This window comes from Canis lupus, assembly GCF_048164855.1.
Source record: "Canis lupus baileyi chromosome 5 unlocalized genomic scaffold, mCanLup2.hap1 SUPER_5_unloc_1, whole genome shotgun sequence".
NCBI lineage: Eukaryota > Metazoa > Chordata > Mammalia > Carnivora > Canidae > Canis > Canis lupus.
In genome coordinates, this window is record NW_027326407.1 from 488616 (window position 1) to 507199 (window position 18584).

The 18584-nt window shown below is 38.5% G+C and overlaps 1 long non-coding RNA gene across 1 annotated transcript; it reads left to right on the top strand.

The window, feature by feature from the left end:
• Positions 1–1134: 1134 nt before the first annotated feature.
• Positions 1135–18173, top strand: LOC140629397 (uncharacterized). Its single transcript, XR_012027231.1, has 3 exons — positions 1135–1368; positions 16935–16980; positions 17945–18173. It is a non-coding gene; the product is annotated as an uncharacterized lncRNA (long non-coding RNA).
• Positions 18174–18584: the final 411 nt, after the last annotated feature.

Below are 18584 nucleotides of genomic sequence, written 5' to 3' on the forward strand. Positions count from 1 at the left end.
ATCCATTGTTTGTTTCCCAGAGTTAGGTGTGTCTCGTGTTTTGTCAACGTCACTGATATTTTCACTCAGTTTCTCTCCTTTCCCTTTATTCCCTTTCACTAATTTTTATATTCCCTAAATGAATGAGACCATATAATGTTTGTCCCTTTTCCGATTGATTTATTTCACTCAGCATAATACCCTCCAGTTCCATCCACGTTGAAGCAAATAGTGGGTATTTAGACAGCATATTACTATAAAATTTTTTGTCAGAATTACCCTAAATAGAAATATTAATGAGTTCATTTTTGGAAGATAACACCTTTAACCCAAAAGATCAAGTGCCAATACTATACAGGTTGGTAAATTAACTTTCTTGATTGTGTCTTTGGTATTATTACTAGAGAGCCTGAGGGTGGGGGAAACCTTTGTATGTTTTCTACTTTATATAAAAGTATACATGTGAAACAGAGAAAGATTCACACTGGGGTGAAAGGCAGTATAAATCCCAACGTGGCTAAAAATAGCATCATGGTGGGCATGAGGGGGTGTGTGGAAGACAAAAAGGGCAGATTCTACTTCCAGGGCCTTGGTAAGTGTGTTATCAGCTAATTGCCTCTGGAGCTGTTTCGGTCCTTCTGATCACTGCTCTGCCATCTACCTGGCCCCTAGAGGTTGTTGGTCTGAGGTATTCCTCGGTGCGAAACCCTCAATTTCTCTGAGGCAATGAGAAAAATGTACAAGAGTGGTGAAAGCACATCCTTGAAAATGTCTTTGAGGGATGGTTTATTTTTATGTTCTGAACTGGTTTACTAAATACAAATATGTGTAACGGCATTCTCCAGAATCTTGTAATTACAGCCATTCCAGAAGGTAGCAAGTATTACCTGTCAATCCATGTGCATCACTGTCAGCCATTTCTTTCCCTCCCCTAATTTGAATTTCTTGTTAGTTAGTTATCCCTGGAATCATATATACTCCTTTGGAATAATTTTAAACCTATAAATATATGTAGTAGCTCTGCTCTGTCACATTTTCAGTGTTAAAACACTGTTTACTGGCACATTCTGTTTGCTATTATGGAAACTTAAAAAAATGCAGGTCATGCAGGAATGATTTGGGTAGAAATAAAATACTAAGCACTTGTGTAATCTTCACAGGACTAATGAGAGGCTGGCAGATATCACTACCAAATATCTGGTGGAGAGACAGCAGAACAGACCTTTCCACAGCACTCTTACTATGGGACCAGTCTTGGAAGGGCCTTCTGTTGGAAATTTGACTAGTAGTTTACTGCTGGATAGAAATGTTACTCCAAGAGAAAATGTAATGATTCCTACCTCAAGGCCGCAGACTTCAGTTAGCAGCATTGAAACTCACTTGTTCAAGGTTAGTTATATTATCTTTCTTTTCTTGAGTTTCAGATTTCCAATAAAATTTTTGTTTTTAATTTGGTGAAATTCTGAGTTAACTGAATAATACTCATTAAGTAAAAGTTATACTGGTTTGTGCTAATAAGGAAATGGGACAGAAATTTTATGGTATTTTTTTAAGCTCCTGGAGCTCTTATTGTCAAGAGATACCTATTATTAACTTTATTCAATAAATACCACTAAACTGACACATTTTATCTTCTTATTTTTTAAAGATTTTATGTATCTGAGAGAGAAGAGAGTGTGCCCATGAGTGGGGAGAGAGGTAGAGGGAGGGGGAGAATCTCAAGCAGGCTCCCCACTGAGTGTGGAGCCTGACTCAGGGCTTGATCCCATGACTCCGAGATGATGATCTGAGCTGGAATCAAGAGTTGGATGCTTAACCAACTGAGTTCCCAAACGCTTAACCATGTAGGGATATTTATGATTTTAACGATTCCACGGTAAGTCCTTTTTATGAATTAAATAAACTTGTAACACTAAATTGATAGTTCTATGTTTTGGGGGCACCCGTATGACTGAGTGGTTTAGCATGTATCTGCCTTTGGCTCAGGTCATGATCCAGGGGTCCTGGGATTGAGTCACGCAACAGGATCCCCATAGGGAGCCTGCTTCTCCCTCTGCCTATGTCTGTGCTTCTCTCTCTGTACTTTTTATGAATAAATAAATAAAACAGTTTAAAAAATGTTGTAAGTTTTGGCATTTTCTTACATGAGAGCACATCCCTAATTGCTTTCTTATAACACCTTTTTTTTAACTTATATTACTTCTATTTCAATTTTTATAAAATGGCTTGCTGAGCAACTGTAGAGATTTTCTAAATAAGTAAGTCAAAGAAATATTTGATTCTTTCTTTTCTTTTTTTTTTTTTTTTTTTGAGAGAGAGAGAGAGAGAAAATGAAGGAAAGCAAGCAGGTGGTAAAGGGCAATGGGAAAGAGAGAAGAGAGACTCTTAGGCAGCTCCATGCTCAGAGTGGAGCCGGATCTCATGACCCTAAGATCATGACCTGGGCCAAAATCAAGATTCTGACACTTAACTGACTGAGCCACCCAGGCACCCCACAAATAATTGGATATTTCAAATGAAATTCACGTATATTTACCTTGATGCCATCACTTGAATGATTGATGACTAAGATGGCAGTGATAGGGAGCCTTTAATAACAACCCATTTCCATTGTGTATCATTGTTGTTAAAATACCCATTTCAATCAATGCACATAGGCTTATGATTTTGATAGTATATTCATGGTTTTATTAATGTAGAAAAATGTAGCATAGACTCATGTTAAATGAAGCCTTAGTCTTGTTCTTTCATTCGACTTCCTTGTTTTCTTGCTCTATTCTCTTCTGATTCGATGACTTTTAGTATTATGTTTGGATGCTTTTCTTCCATTTGTGTATCCGTTATAAATATTTGGTTTGTGATTACTATGAAGTTCATATATAACATCCTGTGTATGTATAGCAATCTCTTTTAAGTTGATGGTTACTTCAGTTCAAACAGATTTTAAAAACACTGCATTTTTACACCCTGCCTTGTTTTATAAATTTGATGTCATAGTTTACACCTTTGTATTTTGTGTATCCCTTAACTAGTTACTGTAGATATAATTGATATTATTCCTTTTGTCTTGTAACCCTCATACTGGCTTTATAAAAATGATTGGTCTATTACCTTTACTGTATGTTTGTTTTTATGATAAAACTGTCTCGGGGATCCCTGGGTGGCGCAGCGGTTTGGCGCCTGCCTTTGGCCCAGGGCGCGATCCTGGAGACCCGGGATCAAATCCCACATAGGGCTCCCGGTGCATGGAGCCTGCTTCTCCCTCTGCCTGTGTCTCTGCCTCTCTCTCTCTCTGTGACTTATGTGACTATCATAAATAAATAAAAATTAAAACAAAAACTGTCTCATTTTCTTATTTCTAGTTATGGTCTTTCTTTCTTTCTTTGAGAGCAAAGTGAGTGAGAACACAAGTGAAGGGGAGGGAGGGGCAGAGGGAGAGGGAGAAGCAGGCTCCTCTCTGAGCAGGGAACAGGGAGTCCCTTGCAGAGCTTGATCCCAGGGTCCTGGGAGACTCTTCACTGACAGCCGTCCAGGTACCCTGGCCTTTTCTGATTAAAGAAGTCCTTTTAACATCTCTTATAAGACCTATTTAGTGGTGATGAACTTCTTTAAGTTTTATGTGGGAAACTCTTTATCTTTCTTTCAGTTCTGAATTATAAACCTGCCAAAAATATCCTAGGTTTTTTCCTCTTAGCACTTGGAAAATATCATGCGACAATTTCTTTTCTTTTTTTTTAACTTTCTTTTTATATGATAAATTTATTTTTTATTGGTGTTCAATTTACCAACATACAGAATAACACCCAGTGCTCATCCCGTCAAGTGCCCCCCTCAGTGCCCATCACCCATTCACCCCCATCCCCTGCCCTCCTCCCCTTCCACCACCCCTAGTTCATTTCCCAGAGTTAGCAGTCTTCACGTTCTGTCTCCCTTTCTGATATTTCCTACCCATTTCTTCTCCCTTCCCTTCCATTCCCTTTCACTATTATTTATATTCCCCAAATGAATGAGACCATATAATGTTTGTCCTTCTCCGATTTTTATTGGAGTTCGATTTGCCAACATTTAGCATAACACCCAGTGTTCATCCCAAGTGCCCCGCTCAGTGCCTATCACCCAGTCACCCCAACCCCCCGCCCACCTCCCCTTACACTACACCTTGTTCATTTGCCAGAGTTAGGTGTCTCTCATGTTTTGTCACCCTCAGCGATATTTTCACTCATTTTCTCTCCCTTTATTCCCTTTCACTAAATTTTATATTCCCCAAATGAATGAGACCATTTTAATGTCTGTCCTTCTCCGATGGACTTATTTCACTCAGCACAATACCCTTGAGGTCCCTCCAGGTTGAAGTAAACGGTGGGTATTTGTCGTTTCTAATGGCTGAGTAATATTCCATTGTATACATAGACCACATCTTCTTTATCCATTCATCTTTCGATGGGCACCGAGGCTCCTTCCACAGTTTGGCTATTGGGGACATTGCCGCTAGAAACATCGGGGTGCAGGTGTCCTGCCGTTTCACTGCATCTGTATCTTTGAGGTAAATCCCCAGCTGTGCAATTGCTGGGTCGTAGGGCAGGTCTATTTTTAACTCTTTGAGGAACCTCCACAAAGTTTTCCAGAGTGCATGCCACAGTTTCGGCTGAAAAATCCACTGATATCCCTGTAGTGGTTCGCTTTGATATAACTAATTGCTTTTCCTTTCTTTTCTTTTCTTTTTTTTTTTTTCTGCTTTTAAGATTCTCCTTTTCTCTTTCATTTTTGACTTGTTATTATGTGTCTTGGTGTGAAACTCTTTGGGTTCCTTTTATTTGGGACTGGCAATGCTTCCTGGGCCTGGAGGCCTGTTTTCTTCCCCAGGTTAGGGAAGTTTTTAGGCATTCTTTCTTCAAATAAGTTCTTCACCCTTTTCTCTCTTCTTTTTCTGGGACCTCTCTAATGTGAGTTTTATTATACTTGATGCTATTCCAGAGGTCCCTGTATCTTAATTTTTCAAATTATTTCTTCTTTTTGCTTTTCAGCTTGGATGATTTTTACTACCCTTTCTTGCAGATTGCTGATCTGTTCTTCACATCTTTTAATCTGCTGTCGATTGTGTCTGGTGTATTTTTCATTTCAGTTATTGTATTCTTCAGCCCTAATTGGTTCTTTTGTATATTTTCTCTTTGTTGAAGTTCTCACTGAATCCGTCCATTCTTCCAAGTTTGCTGAGCATCTCTGTGACCATTACTTTGAACTCTTTATCAGGCTGACTCCTTATCTCTGTTTCATTTCGTTGTTTTTCTGAGGTTCTATCTCGTGGCCTTGTTCTTTCATTTAGAACATACTCCTCTGTCTCCTCGTTTTGTCTGACTTTCTCTGCTTGTTTCTAAAATTGTTCTTTCCAACTTTTCCCTCTTCAAAATATGTTGCTTTGAACAATGAATGTTAGTTATAAAGTCAAGCAAGAAGGAACATTTTTCAAAGTATTGTCTGGTCATTTCTCTCATTGGAGCTGTGGTGGGGTAGGTGGCAGAGGACAGTGCTCTTCTTTTTCTGAGTTCAGAGCACAGGAGTCAGGCAGATGGAGTTAAACTTAGTAGCCTTTGTTACTAATACATGCTAACAGATTGGAGGATGTGGTTTGGGTGGGTATGTAGCCACAGTGGGCTTCCCAATTCTTTATCCCAAATTAGGCACTTCCCCACACAGTTGTAAATGGAGGAAACAAATGTTTGATGCCCATCCCACGAAGATGAGAGCAGACCTGAATTCATGTTACCATGGGTGAGCACATCTTTTCAAAAAAGAGATTTGGAATCTCCTAAGCACTGCCTAGTGCCTTCTCCCCAATTCACTCATTAGGCAAATCTCCCTTCCTGCTGTGAGGGAGGTAGAGATAAATCCACTTGTGGGTAATGATGGTTTACCTCTAATTTCTGACTGGATTTAAATTAAAGTTAGTCCTGTCTTTTGTACATACCAACTCTCATAATGATGAGAGGTTGGACAGAGCATACTAGGTGGTAAAGAGAAGTCTGTTTTGTGTTTAATAATCCACAACATAGATAACTCATTTGTTGATTGATTTTGGTAAACCAAGTTTTATCTGGAGGAAAAGAATAATTCTTTCCAGGAAGAGTTTCCTCCATTTCAGCCTCTTTGGTTCAACTAAAGATTTTCTCCTTCAAGTTCCGTGTCTTGTGGTTTAAAAAATTTGTGCTTATAAATGCAGTCTATTAACTGTTCCCAATAGGAGTAAAGATCATTTCCATTGCTGTATTTTTATTCATAAAACATTAAAATTTATAATTTAAATTACACTTTAGACTTTAAAATTTATAATTTAATTAGAAAGCTGTTTTGTGCCTCATGCCTAGTTGTTATTGAGCCACATGACAAACCTTTATGTGTTCATTTTCAGTCAGTTATAGTTAAAAATGTAGGTATTTTTCCTGAAGATGATGAAGTAACTGGCATAAAAACTCTCAGCTCAGGAGGACCTAAAGCACATTCCTGGCCTGCAACTCTTTGGTCTTTTGACCTGAGGCAAACTGCAATCTTTCTGAGGCCTTCTTGTCTCTTATGTAAAATTAGGGACTTTGGGATCCCTGGGTGGCACAGTGGTTTGGCGTCTGCCTTTGGCCCATGGCGTGATCCTGGAGACCCGGGATCGAATCCCACATCAGGCTCCCAGTGCATGGAGCCTGCTTCTCCCTCTGCCTGTGTCTCTGTCTCTCTCTCTCTGTGACTATCATAAATAAATAAAAATTAAAATAAAAAAATTAGGGACTTTGACTAAATTAGTGACTACCTTTTGGAAAACAATATTTTTTTCAAAGAATGGAACTTAATTTGTTTTTGTTTTGTTTTGTTTTTTGTTTGTTTCTGTTTTTGCATTAAACTGTATTATACAAAACCGAGACCAGTGGAGCTGTGTAGCTAAAAGAGAGATGAGTCTACAGCTGTAGACTTTTGTCCCTCAATCCTACAGTATCCCCAATGGAACCTTAGATTTCTATGATTGGTAGTTTGGAAACAAACTGTTATGAGAAAATCCTACTAATTAATGAGTCTTCGAATTAAAATTTCCTGATACGTTGTTTTTATGTGTATAATTTTCTTACCCTCTTATGTTTTTGATAAATGGAAAAGTATAAATAAAATTGCAAATATGTTCTCTTTATTAATGGATTGCAAGCTATTTCTACCATCTAACTCAATTCTCACCTGGAAATAAACCAGGGTCACAGAAGCAAGTATTTAGGAAAAGACTTTTGGCGAAAAGATCATTATATTACTTTGATTGTTCCTTAAGGAAATGAAGGCAGGCACTTAAGTGACTGGGCCACCTAGGCACCACTTAGTACCGTATTTAGACCCTATTTTGGGAATTCAATGAGAGGATGCCTTTTATAAGAAATAAGAGCATTCTAGATGGGAATATTTGTAATGCACATTTGATCCTTGACCAACATGGAATTGTAGCTGCAGGTCTAGTTAGCCTACACATGGACTTTCTTGGCTGTTGTGTTGTACTGTATTTTCTCTTATGTTTTTCTCAATAACCTTTTTTTCTCTAGCTTACTTTATTTTAAGAATATATTATATAACACATGTAATGTACAAACCATGTGTTAATGGACTGTGTTATTGGTAAGGCTTCCCATCACCAGTAGGCTATTAGTAATTAAATTTTGGGAGAATCAGAAATTATACAGAGTTTTGACTGCACGGGGGTAAGTGCACCTAACCACTGGGTTGCTCAAAGGTCAACTGTAGTCTGAAATATTCCTAAATATTTCATAATTAAGTAGATAATGATAACTATAGTAAGTCAGGTGCTTCAAAAATTGGTCCTAATTCATAGAAAGGAAACAAAGTTACAGTTAAAATTTCTTTTCCTTGTTTCTAATTCTAGAAACTTATCAATGCGAAACTAAGTTGGAAAACTGGTGCTAGCTTATATTTTTTCCTTTCCTGAAGCAGATTTTCTGAAATCTCTGTGTTCACATGAAAAGAAGTACATCAGTCATCATATAGATAACAAAATAGTTTTACTCAATATTACCAGGAGAAATTCCACATGACTTTATGTAGTCCCACTTCCATTGTTTTATGTATTTAAGAGTCTGTGCTGAAAAATAGAGCATACAACATACCTCAAGATTTTGTTGAGTGCAAAATCAAAAGTGCAAAAGTGGAAAGTTCATTCGGAGGAATAATTTATTAAACAAATGATTAATCTCTCATAAAGGGCACTTTTTCTGAAAATCACAAACTATTAAAGTGTAAAATGACTCTTGTTTACAATTTTGTAACAGAAGTTACAAAGATCCTTCAGAAGTTATGTATATTCTTTTATTTCACATTCCTAGCTCCATTGGTTTCTTTACTATTTTTTATTTAAATTCAATTAACTAGCTTATAATGTTATGATATATATATATCATGCCCGGAGCCAAAGCCCTACTCTCAGCCACTGAGCCACCCAAAGGTCCAAAGATTTAATTATTTATTGGCTGAGTAATATTCTGTTCTCTCCCTTCCTCTCTCTCTCTGTCTAATAAATAAATATGATACTTATTTATTTATATCTACATCACATCTTCTTTATGCATACCTCTTTCAAAGAACATCCATATCTCTCAGGTTGGCTATTGAGGATATTACTGGTATAAACATATGGGTGCAGGTGCCCCTTTGGATCCCGACCAAAGTGATCTTCGGGATTCATACCTTCTAGCGCAATTGCTGGGTTTTACATAGGTAGCTCCTTTTTCAACTCTTTGAGGAACCTCTGGTACTGATTTCCAGAGGAGCTGCACCAGGTTGTATTCTCACCAACATCATAAGAGGATCCCCCTTTCTCTGCCTTCCCGCCAACATCTGTCATTTCCAGACTTGCTAATTTTGGCCATTATGAAAGGTGTGAGGGGGAAACTCACCATGGTTTTGATTTGTATTTCTCTAGTGCCAGCTGATGTTGAGCATGTTTTCATGTGTCTGTTGGCCATATGTATGTCTTCTTTGGAGACATGTCCTTTCATTTCTTCTGCCCATTTCTTCATTGGGTTATCTTTCTTTGGGTGTTGACTTTGATTAGCTCTTTATAGACTTTGCATACCAGCCTTTTATCTGATAAGGCATTTGCAAACACCTTCTCCCATTCTGTCAGTTGTCTTTTGGTTTTGTCAACTGTTTCCTTGCTGTGCAAAAGCTTTTTATCTTGATGAATTCCCAGGAGGTCAATTTGGCATCTGGTGACATGTTCTAGCAAGAAGTTGCGGCAGCCGAGGTCACAGAGGTTGCTGGCTGTGTTCTCCTCTAGGATTTTGATGGATTCCTATCTCACATTTGGGTGTTTCATCCATTTTGACTCTATTTTTGTGTATAGCATAAGAAAATGGTCCAGTTTTATTCTTCTACATGTGGTGGTCTGATTTCCCACACCATTTGTTGAAGAAACTGCTTTGTCTCCATTGGATTTTCTTTCCAGTATTGTTGAAGAGGAGTGGACCATAGAGTCGAGGGTCCACTTCTGGGTTTTCTCTTCTGGGCCATTGATCGACATGTCTGCTTTTGTGCCAGTACCATACTGTCTTGTTGATCACAGCTTTAAAATAGAGCTTGAAGTCCGGCTTGTAATGCCACCAGCTATGGCTACCTCTATCAAGATATGTTTGGCTATTCGGGGTCTTCTAAGGTTCCAAACAAATCTTACCATTATTTACTCCAGCTGTATGAAAAGAAGTTGGTAGTATTTTGATAGAGATTGCATTGAATATGTAGATTGATGGAGCTAGCATAAACATTTTAACAATATTTAATTCTTTCAATCCATGAGCATGGAATGTATTTCCAGTTCTTTACACCTTTCTCAATTTCTTTCCAGAATGTCCTGTCATCTTCAGAGTATAGATCCTTTGTCTCTCTGGGTAGGTTTATTCCTAGGCATCTTATGGTGTTTGCTGCAATGGTCAATGGAATCGACTCCTCAGTTTCTCTTTCTTCCATCTCATTGTTAGTGTATAGAAATGCAACTGATTTCTGTGCATGGATTTCCTATCCTGCTGCTTTGCTGAATTCAGGAAAGGGTCCTAGCAACGTTGGGGTGGAGTCTTTTGGGTTTTCCACATAGGATATCATGTCCTCTGAGAAAAGTGAGAGTTTGAGTTCTTTTCTGATTCAGACGCCTTTTTATTTCTTTTTGTTGTCTAAATGCTGAGGCTATGTCGAACAACACTGGTTGTCCAGAGAGTGGACTTCCCTGTCGTGTTCCTGACCTTAGCGGCAAAGCTCTCAGTTTTTCCCCTTAAAAATAGCATCGGGTGTGGGCTTTTCGTAGATGGCTTTTACGATATTGAGATATGCTCCCCCACCCCTGCACTGCGAAGAGTATTGATCCGGAAAGGGTGCTGCACTTTGTCAACTGCTTTTTCTGCATCTCTTGAGAGGATCCTATGGTTCTTATCCTTTCTTTTATTTCTGTAGTGTATCACATTGATTCATCTGCAGATGTCGAATCACCCTTGCAGCCCAGGCATAAAACCCACTTGGACATGGTGAATCATCCTTTAATGTACTGTTGAATCCTCCCAGCCAGTGTCTTGGTGAAAATTTTGGCATCCATGTTCATCAGGGATATTGGAGTGTAATTCTCCTTTTGGGTGGGGTCTTGCTCTGGTTTTGCGATCAGAGTAATGCTGGCCTCACAGAGAACGCTGGAAGGTTTCCCTTCCATTACTAATTTTTATAAACAGCTCCGAAGAATAGATTAATTCTTCCTGGAATGTGTGGTAGAATTCTCCTGGGAAGCCACCTGGTCCTGGACTCTTGGTTGTTGGCAGATATTTGATGACTGCTCCCATTTCCTTGCTGGTTATGGGTCTGTTCAGGTTTCCTGTGTCTTCCTGTTTCAGTTTTGATAGGAAGGGATCCATTTCTTCCAGATTGCTTAGTTTGTTGGCATATAGTTGCTCAGAATGTGTTCTTATAGTTGTCTGTATTTCTCTGGTGCTGGTCGTGATCTGTCTTCTTTCATTCATGATCTTATTTCCCCAGATGTGGTTTTCTTTTTAAAAATTCCCCTGGCTATTCGGGGTCTTTTCTGATTCCACACAAATCTTAAAATAATTTGTTGTAGCTCTCTGAAGAAAGTCCATGGTATTTTCATAGGGATTGCATTAAACGTGTAAATTGCCCTGGGTAATATTGACATTTTTACAATGTTAATTCTGCCAATCCATGAGCACGGAATATTTTTCCATCTCTTTGTGTCTTCCTCAATTTCTTTCAGAAGTGTTCTATACTTTTAGGGTATAGGTCCTTTACGTCTTTGGTTAGGTTTATTCCTAGGTATCTTATGCTTTTGGGTGCAATTGTAAATGGGATTGACTCCTTAATTTCTCTTTCTTCAGTCTCATTGTTAGTGTATAGAAATGCCATTGATTTCCGGGCATTGATTTTGTATCCTGCCACACTGCCAAATTGCTGTATGAGTTCTATCAATCTTGGGGTGGAGGCTTTTAGGTTTTCTATGTAGAGTATCATGTCATCGGCAAAGAGGGAGAGTTTGACTTCTTCTTTGCCAATTTGAATGCCTTTAATGTCTTTTTGTTGTCTGATTGCTGAGGCTAGGACTTCCAGGACTATGTTGAATAGCAGTGGTGAGAGTGGACATCCCTGTCTTGTTCCTGATCTTAGGGGAAAGGCTCCCAGTGATTCCCCATTGAGAATGATATTTGCTGTGGGCTTTTCGTAGATGGCTTTTAAGATGTTGAGGAATGTTCCCTCTATCCCTACACTCTGAAGAGTTTTGATCAGGAATGGATGCTGTATTTTGTCAAATCCTTTCTCTGCATCTAAAGAGAGGATCATATGGTTCTTGGTTTTTCACTTGCTGATATGATAAATCACATTGGTTGTTTTACGAGTGTTGAACCAGCCTTGTGTCCCGGGGATAAATCCTACTCGGTCATGGTGAATAATTTTCTTAATGTACTGTTGGATCCGATTGGCTAGTATCTTGTTGAGAATATTTGCATCCATGTTCATCAGGGGTATTGGTCTGTAATTCTCCTTTTTGGTGGGGTCTTTGTCTGGTTTTGGAATTAAGGTGATGCTGGCCTCATAGAACAAATTTGGAAGTACTCCATCTCTTTCTATCTTTCCAAACAGCTTTAGTAGAATAGGCATGGTTTCTTCTTTAAACGTTTGATAGGATTCCCCTGGGAAGCCATCTGGCCCTGGACCTTTGTGTCTTGGGAGGTTTTTGATGACTGCTTCAATGTCCTCCCTGGTTATTGGCCTGTTCAGGTTTTCTGTTTCTTCCTGTTCCAGTTTTGGTAGTTTGTGGCTTTCCAGGAATGCGTCCATTTCTTCTAGATTGCCTAATTTTTTGGCTCCGTTCTCTTTTTGATATGTCTGGCCAGGGGTTTATCGATCTTATTAATTCTGTCAAAGAACCAGCTCCTGACTTCATTGATGTGTTCTACTGTTCCTTTGGTTTCTATTTCATTGATTTCTGCTCTGATCTTTATGAATTTTCTTCTCCTGCTGGTTTTAGGCTTTAATATTCTGTTCTTTTCCAGCTCGTTTAGGTGTAGGGTTAGGTTGTGTATTTAGGACCTTTCTCATTTCTTGAGAAAGGCTTGCATTGCTATATACTATCCTCTTTCGATGACCTTTGCTGCATCCCAAATGTTTTGAGCAGTTGTGTTTCCATTTTCATTTGTTTCTATGAGGTTTTAAAATGTGGCTTAGTGCCCCAGTTGGATTCTTTAACCTCTGTGTATTTGAATTCTTTCCAAATTTCCTGTCAAGATTGAGTTCCAGGTTCAAAGCATTGTGGTCTGAAAGTATGCAGGGAATGATCCCAGTCTTTTGGTACCAGTTGAGAGCTGATTTGTGACTGAGTATGTGATCTGTTGTGCAGAATGTTTGTTCCATGTGCACCCGAGAAGAATGTGTATTCTGTTGCTGTAGGATGGAATGCTCTGAAGTTATCTGTGAAGTCCATTTTGTGCAATGTGTCATTCAGAGCCCTTGCGTCCTAGTGGATCATCTGCTTAGATGATCTGGCCATTACAGTAGTGTTGTGTTAAAGTACCTACTATTATTATATGACTATCCATGTGTTCCTTTATTTTTGTTATTAATTGCTTTATAAGGTGGCCTGGGTGGCTCAGTCGGTTAAGGCTCTGCCTTTGGCTTAGGTCATGTTCTCAAGGTCCTGGGATCAAGCCCTGATCAGGCTGCCTGCTCAGTGGGGAGCCTGCTTCTCTCTTTCTTGCTGCCACTGCCTGTGTTCTCTGTGTGTGTGTGTGTGTCAAATAAATAAATAAATAAATGAAATCTTAACAGAAAGTTGATTTATATAGTTGGCTGCTCCCACTTTAGACACATTAAAACTTATAATTGTCCAATTTTAGTTTTGGATAGACCCTTTAATTATGGCATAGTGAGTTTCTTCATCTTTTGTTGTTGTTGTTTCTTCTCTTAATGCAGTCTTTGGTTTAAAATCCAATTTGTGGGATGACCAGGTGGCTCAGTGGTTGAGCATCTGCCTTCGGCTCAGGTCATGATCTAGTCCCACATCAGGCTCCCCGCACGGAGCCTGCTTCTCCCGCTGCCTGTGCCTCTGCCTTTCGCTCTCTGTGTGTCTCTCATGAATAAATAAATAAAATCTTAAAAAAAAATCCAATTTGTTTGATATAAATATTGCCACTCCAGTTTTTTTCATGTCCTTTAATATGATAAATGGTTTTCCACTCCCTCACCTTCAATGTGAAGTTGTCTTTGTGTCTAAAATGAGTCTCTTTCAGATAGCATATCAATGGGTCTTGCTTTTTTTTTATCTACTGTGATACCCTGTGTGTTTTGGTTTGGGCATTTGACTTGTTTGCATTCAGAGAAAGGATTGAAAGATATGAATGTAGTGCCATTGTATTATGTGTAAAGTCCGTGTTCTGGTCTGTGTTACTTTTGGGCTCTCTGTTTGCTTAAAGTTTCCTCTTTACCATTTCTTGCAAAGCTGTTTTAGGGATCACAAATTCTTTTAGTTTCAGTTTGTGCTGGAAGCTTTTTATCTCCCCTTGTATTTTGAATGAGAGCCTTGCTGGATAAAATTCTTGGCTGTAGACTCTTCTCCTTGAGCACCCTGAGTATATCATGCCAGCTCTCTCTGGCCTGCTAGGTCTCTTTGGATAGATCCGCTGCCAGTTGAATATTTCTCTCCTTCTTCGTTCAGGGCCTCGTGTTCCAAGCTGCTTTCAGGATTTTCTCTTTGTGTCTGAAATTTGCAAGCTTGGCTATTATATTGGAGATATTGACCTGTTTTTTATTGATTTTGAGGAAGGTTCTCTGTGCCTCCTGGCACTCGAGTGCCTCTTTCTTTCCCCAGATGAGGGAAGATCTCTGCTATAATTTGCTCAAATATGCCTTCTGCCCCCTCCTTCCCCTCTTTTTCTGGGATCCCCATTATTCTAACATTGTTTTGCTGTGTGGTACGACTCATCTCTCAAATTCTCCTGTCATAGTCCAGTGGTTGTTTCTCTTGTTTTTCCTCAGCTTCTTTATTCTCCATTGTTTTGTCTTCTATATCACTACTTCTCTGTGAAGCCTCATTTATCCTAGCAGTTAGAACCTTCATTTTTTATTGCATCTCACTAAGATTAGCCTTTTTTATCTCAACTTGATTAGATATCAGTTGTTTTATTTCTCCAGAAAGGCATTCTCTAGTGTCCTCTGAGTGTCTCTTAAGCCCAGCTATTATCTTGATGGTCATTATTCTGAACTCTCGCTCCAGCCTCTTCCTTCTATCCATGCTGATTAGGTTCTGGGCAGTCAGTACTACCTCTTGTTCTCTTTGTGGCGGTGAGTTTTTCCATCTTGTCATTCTGTCCAGAGAAGAAGAGATGAGTGAGAGAACAGAATAGAAAAATATCAAGAATGACCCCAGATAAATACATGCTAAACAAATCAGAAGAGACCCGAAGCCAATTTAAAGGTTAACAAAGGAGATAATAGAATTAGAGAGATCAAGAGAGCAGAGCAGTACACCGATACTATGTGAATTTTGGTCTTTTTGTTAGGAAATTGCATCCCCAAATGGTTAAGAGGAAACCTTGTATATATACAAAAATAAAATTAAATACAAGGAAAGTCTAGAATGTAAGTGTAAAAATGGAAATTAAAAGTCAAAATAAAAAGGATATTATCAGCCAGTTGAACAGAACAGAGCAATATACTATATCGTAAGTATATTTTGGTCTGTTTGTTAGAAGAAACTACATCCCAAAATTGTAAAGAATGAAAAACTTCATTATATGCAAAAATAAAATTAAATGCAATGAAAGGATAGAATGTAACTGTAAATATGAAAATTAAGATAGATTTTAAAAATATTATAATCAGACAGATGAAGAGAATAGAGCATTATAGTAGATTCTGGTTGTATTTTAGTCTATTTCTTAGAAGGAACTACTTCCCGAAATGGTACAGAAAGAAAAACTTCAATATATACAGGAATAATATTAAGAGCAGTGAAAGGATTGAATGCAAGTGTAAAAAGGTAAATTGTAAGAGTTGATAAATGAAGAAAATGGTTGAAAGCAAAAAGAAAATTAAAATAGAAAGACTAAGGAGTCATGAGAAATAGCCATGAGTTCTGTATACTGTTTGCCCCTAGCACTGGAGTTCTGCAGCTCTGTATGATGAGTAAAGTTGGTCTTAGCAGGATGTTGTTGCTGACCTCCTGAGGGAGAGGCCTGTTGCACTGATTCTTAGGTGTCTTTGCTTAGGGTGGGATTGCACCACCCTTGCCAGGGGGCCAGGCCAGGTAAGCAGCTCCAGATTGCTCTCTGTGGCTTTTGTTCCCTGAAGGCCTTCTGGGCAGCTTTAGAGGATGAGAATGAAAATGGTGGCCTCCTAATTTCCAGCCCTGGAATTGAAAGATCTCACTCCCTACTGTGTCTCCCTGGTTTCTGTCTGCACTCTGTATTCACCCAGCCTGTGACCAAGCATTTTTATCTCAAGCACAGACCCCCTTTCGATTTTCCAAACCTTGCAGACCCCTGTAGCCCCCATTCACACTGTGCCTCCAGGGGGGAAGGAGGAGGTCTTGCCCAGTTTTTCCTGCTTGGAAAGTGGTCACCTGACTGTTCCTCGGTTTGGGGTTTATGGCAACACTGAGCTGAATGCCCACTCCTGGGCTCACTGATTGCAACTGGCTTCCCCGCTCAAACGCCTTGGCAACTGCCATACTCAGGTGCCGCCCCCATTCCTTCTGTGACCCCGCCCCCCCAGGGATCCTGAGACCACACTGTCCGTCCCACTTAGGATGCTGCCCCCCGTTGCCACCTGAGCATCTTTCAGACAGGGATGTCCTCACTGGAACAGACCTCTTAAAAGTTCTGGTTGTGCACTCTGCTGCTATATCACTTTCCAGGACTTGCCTTCTGGCTTCCAGAGGTTCCCTGCCGCCCTGGTTTAATCTTCTGATATATGCCTCTGATTCATTTCTCCACACCTCCTACCTTGCAGAAAGCGGTCGCTGTTCTATTTGTAGAATTGCAACAATTCTTTTCTTGGATCTCTGTCTGAGTCCACAGGTGTTCAGAATGATTTGATACCTATGTAGCTGAATCCCAGACACCAGACAAAACTAGGGTCTCCTACTCCTCCACCATCGTCCTCTTCTTCCAGAAATTCTGTATATTCGATTGATCAATATTAATTGTACTTTTTATTAGAATCCTCTAAACAGCATTATAGTTTTCTTCTCAGTTATCCAGATTAAAATAAGTAGGGATTTATTTTATTTATGTGATTAGCTTTCTATTTAAGCAAATTGTAGCTTTTACTTTCTAAAAGTATCATTTCCAGACCACGTTTCATAAGCAAAATAAAATTCCTACAATAATGTCTCTTGTTTAACTTGAACATTGTAAGTAACGTTTAACTTATTTCAGATGCAGCAGATGTTGGAAGACCGTATAATCAGAGAACTAAAAGAAGGTATGTTGCCAAATTTACAAATTTAGATGGTCATTAATTTCTGAAATAAACCACAAATAGTAACTGGCATCCCTTCCCCTTGTTAAAATTTTGTCTAGATATATCTAATAAAAAATGTAAAACATAAACATAATGAATAAGAGACTTATTCCTCATTTGGTCATCGTGTTTCATACCTTTTTTAAAAACCTGCAGCCTGTATGCCTGTTAGCACTTTTGGCTGTAATCTTCCTTCACTTGTGCCATCGCTATGGAACTGTCAATCTGAAAATGTGGGCGTTCTCAAATTCTTGTTTCTGCTAGTGGTAGAAGACCAAACAGACCAGACTTGTCTTAGTAATACTTAGTTAAGCAATTATATAGTTCATATAGCTGTCCCTTGACAGGTGACATTTCAATCTCCAGCCACTGGTTTTGCCATTGGGTAAAATTCCAGGTTTCTTAGCATGGAATATAAGCACCCAAATCAATTTGGTTCTTGCCACATTGGTGAGCCTTCTCTGTCGCCATTACCCTACTCTGCTGCTTTGCAGAGAGTAATCTTTCAGGTATCAGCCTTCCTATTCCCTCCACCGAAAAGCAGACAATATTGATAGAAAACCAGGATGTCCCTTCTTATAATGTCTTGTTTTAAACCTGTCATGGTATATTTGACTCTAGATATTGCCTGTTGGATTTTTCAGTTGATAGTATATGATTGTTCAGGGGTGGACTGTGCCATCAGCTTGCAATCTCATCTTGTAATGAGAAAACCAGAAGCTCTAGTGTTTATCCACAGTAGTAATTAATTCAATGGGCAATCGTGAGCAAACTTGATTTAATAGTAATCTTGTATTTTATATTGTAGTTATATGTAGATATTTTTCATCCTTTTAACACTCAGAAGATTCCAACTTTTTTTTACTAACTTCTAGTTAACTACAAAGTATTTCAGATAAAGAATATTATTCTTTCTCTTTTTCAGTTGCTCATGATTGAGAATCAGGATTCTGTAGATCTTCTCCTTTAGGACCTACTGACGAATCAAATGTAAATCAAGATCTAGTACTGCAAGCATCACGAGAATATGTAGAGATTTTGAATAGAAAGTATATGATCTGAAAGATATATAGTAAAAGTTTATTACCTAGATGTTTAATATAACATTTTAATTGTTTCCCAGTAAATATCTGATGTACAAAAAAATCTTTATTAAAGGAAATGTTGTTATATCGTGTGTAATGAAATTTTATATATTATTTTAAGCTATGTTTCTTGGCATCTGATTAAATTTAAGCATATTTTCTACATGGAAACCAGCATTATTGAGTTTTACAGACTCCAATCTGCCCAAGTAGATCGGACCAAGTTGTTGATAATGTTTTGGGGCTGGTAATTGGTAGTTGTTGTTTTTTTTTTTTTTTTGTATTTTCTATGTTTTATTACTAGACATATGGATTTAGACACACATCATTTTGATATACTGCTGCTAAAGCTATCACCAATGTTTGTATGTATTTCAATTTTTATAGTGCCATAAACCCTGTGTATAATTTTAATTTTAAATGCTTATTATTCATAGCTCTTTCCTCATGGTGAAAAAGATTTGCCTAAGGCTTTTTATC